Source organism: Sinocyclocheilus anshuiensis, unplaced genomic scaffold, assembly GCF_001515605.1.
Source record: "Sinocyclocheilus anshuiensis isolate Anshui unplaced genomic scaffold, SAMN03320099.WGS_v1.1 scaffold1063, whole genome shotgun sequence".
Classification (NCBI taxonomy): domain Eukaryota; kingdom Metazoa; phylum Chordata; class Actinopteri; order Cypriniformes; family Cyprinidae; genus Sinocyclocheilus; species Sinocyclocheilus anshuiensis.
Window position 1 is genome coordinate 294,995 of NW_015547679.1, and position 8,925 is coordinate 303,919.

Below are 8,925 nucleotides of genomic sequence, written 5' to 3' on the forward strand. Positions count from 1 at the left end.
GTCAGTGTTTATACAACATTGGTTAAACTTGCACCGATTACAGGAAACACATCACACATCATCAGACATAAACATATTATTTGTGAATATATTGCTCCGATACTTTCAATGATTTTCACTGATTGTCTTATGAATTGTCTGTGTACGTTCTGTTTCTTTGTCTGTGACAAAAGAAACGTAAGGGTTTCAGAAAGCAGATGTTCAAAAAGTCATGTGGCGTGACGCTGTAGATCCCGTGCTTGCAGGCCTGAGGGCGTGATTAAATTACTGTCCTTTTCCTGTTTGGATATAATAGTTACGTTCATTGGTGGTCACAAGACATCGTGGTTTCTATATGTTGTGAACGAACCTTCCAGTCCTGATACAATGAAAGCTTTGTTGTCTCCTGATTGAATTAGTTTAGATCTCATGAGTAGATGAGACAAGACCCGAATATTGGAGTCATGTGCTAGGATGATTCCATGGCATATCAGTGTCTGTTATATATATATATAGAAATCCCTACAAATGGTAAGTCCATCACGCTAGCTTTCAGTCTTTTCAGTCTTGGCCCAAGCTCCACGTCTGACTCAGGCTTGGCGGCCATCTTGGCCGGGGACTCAGGCGTGGCGGCCATCTTGGCCGGGGACTCAGGCGTAAAATCTTTCCATGATATAATTTTTCCATAATATGTTTTAAAATCACATGTATTGGGGTAAAGATTTTGGTTAAAAATGATTGTCATGGAAAGATTGGTTAAAAATTATTTATATTTGTAACGAATCATCCACTGAAGGCGAGCGTAAGTGAGAACCCAAGTGCAGTTTATTTATAGTGATCCAAACATCCAAACAATAAACGAAGACTAGATACACAGACTTGACTTGACATGAACAGGCTTGAACAAACTTGACGAGGCATGAACAGACTAGACTCACCAACAGCGGGTTACAGCATCAAAATAAAAGACATGGAAAACATGAACATGAAACAAAACCCAAACCCCACATTACAATTACATGAACAGATATTAATGTTGCAGAGTAACAAAGAGTAGTCATCATAAGAATTGCCGGCGGTCATGTCTATCCGTCATTAGGGGGCACTCTCGTGCGTCTGAGCAGCGCAGTGAGAATAGGGAGGGGGAAAGAAAGAGAGTGTTTTATTTCGGGGGAATGGTTTATGATTGGGGCATCCCGGGCACGAGTGAGTTGAAGTGCGTGGGCTGGAAAACAACACCGTCTGTCGTTTGGTCAGGAGGAAAAAAGGGAAATCCTCGACATGTATACTCAGAGAAAATGGTTCACTAGTTGTATACTGTTTTGATGTCAATGTTAATTTGAATTCATTAATAATCTGTTCTTGGAGAAGAAGATAGTAATAACAATGTTAATAGAGATGTACAAAGTGTAAAATGGATTTACTTGAATTTATTTTGTCAATAGTTGTAAGTGGCTTATGAGAATGTATATTTGATTATATTCTATGTTTGTTCTTCCTTTAGAAAGCATTATAAGCCACTACCGTTGTTTATCCAGGGGGTTAAGTGCTCACACCAATTTATTTGTACTGTGTTTAATTTATTTATTTTTATTTAATTTTTTTGTTACTGTGTGGCTATCCTGGTAAAGGGAAAAAAAGAGGAATTGGCGAAACTGGCCTGAAGTGATTTCTGTAAAAGTGAGAACTATTTGAACTGCTTATAATTTTGGTTTGTTTCTTTATACCTTTGGGGAAGCGTGCTTTTGGTTGTGTTTATTCTTCACTGTATACATTTCATCGGCACAACTCCCCTCAATTGAAAACCTTGAGTATTAATGCCGCGTCTTCTGCATACGCGGTCGGAAATAAAGAACCCCTAGTTTAGATACTTGGCAGTGTTTGAGTTTCTTTAAGAGTTTACACATTCACACGGCCACATATATAAATAAATTTGCTATTAGATCTTTTTCAGGAAGTTTTTCTATGATTAGTACTGTTAAAACTTACTTTGAAAAACTGTGAGGGACAAACAAGACACTCATGTGTCTCATTAAAGAGAGCAGAAGCTACTTTTTTCACCCACATTCATTTTTCGGTAACTGTGAGCACTATTTGAAGTGCTGGCCTAGAGTGCACACCAACGCGCAAAACGCCAGGCATAAAAGCGTCATTTTTAAAAAACGCCTCGGACTCGTTTTTTTTTTTGGTTTGACACGCAGCATTAAAAAATGGCCGACCAATGAGATTGGCGCTTTTGTTCATGTGCCTGGAGCTGCTGAAGTTACAGTAAAACACGACTTGGTGGCACTCAAGCACAAAAACGATGAAGAGGAAGTAAGTAGACGAAGAAGATGCATTGAGGCAAGATGAATGTAGAGCTGCTGGTCTCGTTGGTGTCTGAACACAAAGAGCTTTATGACAAACGTGACAAAAATCTTGATAACAGGGAGTTGCTATGGAGAGGAGTTGCAGATCAAATAGGATTCGATGTGTACCGGGGTATTTCTTATATATTTAAATTTCTTATATATATTTTTCATTAAGCGCCATCTAATGTCAGGGAGTGAATTTGCACGTTCACTCAGCTCATCGCCAGCGAAAATCGCTTTGGTATAAACACAAAGACGTGTCGAAAAACATCTCGAAAAACGCTGGCGATAAGAGTGCGATAATCGTCCCGGTGTGCACAAAGCTTAAGGCAGCGGTTTTCAATTCCAGTCCTTGCGACCCCCCGCTCTGCATATTTTGTATGTCTCTCTTATTTAACACACCTGATTCAGATAACCAGCTCGTTAGAAGAGAGCTCCATGCATGAACTATGTTCCGATTGACATGGTCCCTACACCGTGTTCTTTGCTCCCTATTCCCTGAGCACGGGAAATCCGTTGAAGTTTACTTCACTTCGGAATATTCATTCACGGGTTTGCGCTACGCCACTGCCTGGAGTATCTTCACAAACAGACGAAACTTACTAGAGAAGTGTGAAGTGTGACATAATATACCTCTGTAAATAAATACAATTTAACTTCACGTCTCGCACACTTTAATGCTCTTTGAATGGAACATATAAACTTCCTTTGAACTGGAATCATGGCGGAGTCCTGTGAAGTCCACTTACGGTTGAATAGAACAAACATCTGAAGTGATAAGAGATACATAAATGTGCAGAGCGGGGGTCGCGGGACTGGAATTGGGAACTGCTGGCTTAAGGTAAATGCTCAGCATTAAGCAAGATAAAAGGAGGAACCTAGAAAAATCTCCACAATCTCAAGAAATGGAGGAATCAAGCTATATGCAGAATAACAAGGCCCCAGGGTCAGACATTTCTGTGTCGAGTTCTACAAAACGTTCTCCTCACAACTGACCTCACTGCTCATTAGCATGTTTAATTATTTTTTATGAATAATCAGAATTGCCATCAAGCCTCACAGAGGCTCTCATTACACTTTTCCTGAAGCCAGGCAAAGATTAACTAGATTGTAGCTCCTAAGACTTATTTCTCCATTAAATGTCAAAAATATTATTTAAAATCTATCAAATACAACATATAATAGAGTTTTGTTTTGGCCCAGATTTTAATTCCTGGGTTCGCCCACTGTATGCTTCCACATCTGCAGCCATGAATAAAACATGTTCACGACATTTCCAGTTAGCTTCTCTATTATTTTCTCAGTGGTTGGAAGGACTTACAGTACTGTAGTATTTAATTTAGCTTCTTCAAATCTGCAGTGTTTTGGCCGTGATATCATTTGTGTGTGCCAGCCTGTAGGGAGTCTGAGCAGTGCATATGGCTGTGTGTTTTCCTTTAACTGGCTCTGTTTTAAGAGCTCTGTGCTCACCAAATTGCATTTACCAAGCTCCGTTGTGGATGCTGTGGCTCAGCTTAGCAAGTTGTTCACACTTTGTTCACAGATGACTTACACTTGGAATGTGTACAAACATCCTTTGTATGTTGTGCTCACTTGAATTTGGCCAAGCAATCTAAATGTCCACCAGGACTACACAATGTCACATTTAACCACTCAAACTCTCTCTCAGAATTTAACAGGTTGAATGTTTTTTTTTTCATGACATTTAGCACCAGTATACAGTTTTGTTATGTCAGTATAAAATTCTACAGTCCATTGTTCATCGTCTCTACAATAAGTGTAAGTTAATAGGCCTGGGGAAATAAGGAGTTAATAAGCCCACAATACAATATATAGTAATACCATAGAAGTCTACTTGTTCTTTTAATTTGAAATTCAAAAAAGAAAGAAAGCATAAGAAAAATGAATTGTTTAACGGAAAATGTATGCATACATGTTTGTTACAGTTATTTGACTTTTTATTTGGATCGAATGTGTGGGATTTTTGGTTATTTGGAAGTGGATGATTGTATCTTAAAGTACTTTTCAAACTTGTCAGTTTAGGTAAAACCATAATATGAGTGCTTACACAGCAAAATCCCCAGTGTCAAATGAACACTGCTGGGTGTCTATATGTGTCCACACTACAGAGTGTTAAAAGTAACAGAGATTGTTTGAGTGATGATTGACCATTATTGAAGAAACCTGATGTTAACAAGCAGAATTACCAAAGAAGAAAATCAAAATTTTTAAGTCACCATTATAGTGGTCAGTGTTTGCATTAGTTGGGCTCTTGACCCTTGTATCTTTAATATTACATTTTATTTGGCTGCTATAACTGAATTATAACAGCCAGACTTTTGCAAAGAGCAAAAGTCATGAGGTGGTGATGATTATGTTCTAACATAATCATTATTTGACCTGAATCACTGAACTCATTTAGAGTCTAATCTTGGAGTTAAATTTCATTTATTGATTACAACAGCCTTGTGATTCCACAACGAAAGATTCTGTTTTTTCTATACATTTCGGAAGGATTTCTTACAAGCTGTTCTGATCCCAAAAAAAACTTCAAAAAAGTCTTTCTTTTTGGCACACACAGACATCAAGAACCAGCGTATGAATCTCAACAACGGTGACAAACAGCATATTCAGAAAAACAGATCAACTCTGAACATCACAAAACAAGCTACTAAACAGTCACATAAAAACAACAAAAATAAAAGAAAAAAACTAAGAATTAAAGAAATTACAAAGACAATTCTGCTCATAATTTATTCATGCCGCAATGCAGGATGGGAGCCATGGATGAGTTTTGATTGGCTACAACATGCTTTTTTCACCATTGTTGTGATTCTCACGCTGATTCCTGATGTCTGTGTGTCTAAATGAAAGACATTAAGTTTTTGATCAAAATAAGTTTTAAAAACATCTGTCTGATTATACTGAAAATGCCAGATCTCATGTTGTTCACAGTGTTGACGTAACCAACAAAGAAAACCTAACTCAGTTATTCAGGTCATTACATGATGATTATGTCAAAACACAATCATCACCATCTGATGACTTTTGCTCTTTGCTTGTCTGGCTGTTATAATTCAGTTATAAATAATAAAAATATAAACTAAAGTAAACACTGACCACTATAATGGTGACTTACAAAATTGTGATTTTCTTCTTTGGTAATTCTGCTTGTTAACATCAGGTGTCTTCAATAATGGTCAATCATCACTCAAAGAATCTCTTAATTACCTCATTAACTTTAACACTGCTTCAGTGTTACTTATAACACTCTGTAGTGTGGACACATATAGACACCCAGCAGTGTTAATTTGACACTGGGGATTTTGCTGTGTAGATGAGAGTTTTATCTTTAATTTAATAATACCAACTTTTTGGAATACTATTCTGAAATCTCTACTTTGGAAACAAACGTTGATTTGGGTGGGCTTGTTAAGGTCATTTCCTCTCATTTTGATGCACTCTGAGAGCGCTGAAATCCCAGCTTTCAGTCGGCCCACTCATTTGGATGATGCACAAATGCAAAACTCTCTGGAGGATTAAATTTAGCCATCCTTTTGAGGCTGTGTGTTCGTCAAGCGCTTCTGACAAAATGTAATGGTTTTCAAAGAATAACACTTAAATCAGAGCAACAAAGTAACTTTTGTATGTTCAGAAACTGCAAACTCTCTCCATGATGGAGCATCATGAGTATATTTACTTTTTCTTAAAGGGGTCATCCGATGCCCATTTTCCACAAGTTGATATGATTCTTTGGGGTCTTAATGAAAAGTCTGTAACATAGTTTGGTTAAAATTTCTCAATGGTAGTGTAAAAAACACTTTTTTACCCTGTCAAAAACAGCTCTTTTCAGAGTAAGCCGTTTTGTAGCATTTTCCTTTAAATGTTAATGAGCTCTGTTGACCCCGCCCCTCTCTTCCGAGCCGCTCTCTGAGGGATTGTTTACTTTAACCGCATTCATCGTGAAACTTGCTAATTAGCACATTATGGCATTCACACATTACAGAAACTTGACTAAAAGAATATAAGAAAGATTCAGAACAATGATATTTAGTTCATATTTAGTTCATGTGACTTAAGTAACTTAAAGGGGGGAGGGGGGTCTACTATTTCATGCATTCTGAGTTATTTACACTGTTGAATTCTCATGCTAATCATGGCCAAAGTTTAAAAAAAACGAGTTGGACGTATGACAGTTTATTTCTGTGCCAAATACACACCTTCCGGGTTCGAATAAGTTTCAGAAAGTTATTTTTCCTGAGTACACCCCTTCATGATGTCATAAAGGGCAGTATTCCTTGTATGGGCACTTCTCCCGGAAGAGTGCGTGCACACATCAACCACATCAAGCACACCTGCAGGAGCTCGGCTGTTTTCGGCTTTCTTTTATAAATCTGATAAAACCAAAGACTCTTCAGAGATATCAAGGATGCAATACTACTCTGTAAGTACTCAAGATTAACATGAGATTGGCAGAAACCATGTGTGTTATGTCCCCTTTACCTAATGCAGTCATCGTGTTGAAAATGATTGGCTTGTATTTCTTCACATATTAACATAATATAGGCAGATGTTTAATGTGAGCACCAGTACTGTATGAACTTTGGTTAAGTCTATGCTATTTTGCTTTGTAACTCTGTTAGCCTTAAATGTCCTAAAATTGAACTTAAGTCAATGTAATTTATTATTAATTCATACAATGTGTGTGTTGTTTTGACAGGAAGAGCTGGACAGCAGTTTATATCTGGACTGAAAAAAACCTGAATGAAGCAGATTATTCTCATTTTTGAACTCATGTATAGCCTATACAATGCTACTTAACTTTCTATTACTGTGTTCGTGTTGGCAATGTTATTGATTGATTGATTTGTTATAGTACAATTACAATTTAAACAATGAATAAAAATATACTGTATTTATGTCAAATGTTCAGCTATTTTTATTAAACACATTTTCAGTAATAATACTTGAAGTTAAATAACAGTAATACTAAATAATGTTAAAAAAATACTTAAAGTAAATACTCAGGAACTTAAAAAAATAAGTATCTGCATTAAAATTAGCATTAGCTTTTTATAAGCATCACTTAACAAAATTTTAGATCATACCGTGTCTTAAATGCACAGTTACGTAAAACGTGACTGGAGCAAGGAAAAATGCCCCCTGTTAAGGTGGTCTACACTGGATGTGTCAAAGTAAATGATTCAAAAAGATCACCTTTATGGTAAATCTTACCTTTTCCATTTGTCCTGTTTTTGAAAGTAGAGTAATGGCTCGTTTCCACCGAGCGGTACTGTACTGAACCGAATGGCTTGGTGGAAACAAGCCATAAGCGTGTAGTATGTCATAAATACAATGGGGTATCTGTTTACTGTCAACAGTTTGATGCGATATAATCAGTGTAGACGGTGTCCTTTGATTACAATGGACTCTATTTGCTTTTGACATGATGTGACAGTAGACAGAGAGTTATAATAGTTAGAATCCATGCCAGCATATACTTTTGACTCAACGCCCTTCTGTTGCCTATAATATACATTTTAAATAATTTGGTAACACTTTATATATATATAAAAAAATTCTCATTAGCATCTTGACTATTTATTAGTACTTATAAAGCACATATTGTCTTATTCTGCATGACCATATTTTAGAACTCTTAATCCTACCACATACCTAAACTTAACAACTACCTTACTAACTATTAATAAGCAGCAAATTATTAGTTTACTGAGGCAAAAGTCATAGTTAATAGTTAGTTAACAGTGAGAACTGATCCCCAAAATAAAGTGTGACTAGTTCGCAGTCACTTCACAATAAAGTTGCTATCTATCTATAACCTCTCAAAATTACACGATCAGTTAAATGCAACATTTTCACTGATTCTCTATCAGACAGAAAGTTAGCATACGTAAATAACAGAATAACCTACAAGTAAAAAAATCGGTTACACCTCATTTCGAATTTAGACATTCTACTAACTATAAGTAACTTTGCATCTTACTCTTATTAGAGTACTAGTAGACTGTTGGGTAAGGGGTAGGGGAATAAGTTGACATGTACTTGCAAAGTTACTTATAGTCAGTAGACTGTGTGTTGGGAACAGTAAAAATAATAAGCAGACAGTTTACTAATACTCTAATGACTGCTAGTTGACATGGAGTTGCAAAGTTACCTATAGTTAGTTGAGTGTCTAAAGTGAAATATCAATGTAATAACCTGATTATTCAGTCAATCAGAATATTTTGTTTTTTCCTTTTATTCACAAGAATGTATTTTATTTCATTATAATGATGCATTAAGGCATTTAATGTATTTCATTATGTGGTAAATAATGACATAATTTCATAGTTTTAGTATAAAAGTTAAAATATGCATTTGCATAGTGTTAAAAACGTTTTATAAATATATAGAGAAATGTATAGGTCGTTTATAAGATAAAAACCCAGATATATTTCATCTATTATTATTTTATGATGCTTTGAGTGTACTACGGGAAAAGAAGAGAAAAAAATCGAGAAGCGAGGAGGACTGAACAGGTCATGCCAAAGTGTCCGGGGAAAATGGTAAAAAGTGCTTAGAGCCGCTTTTCAGC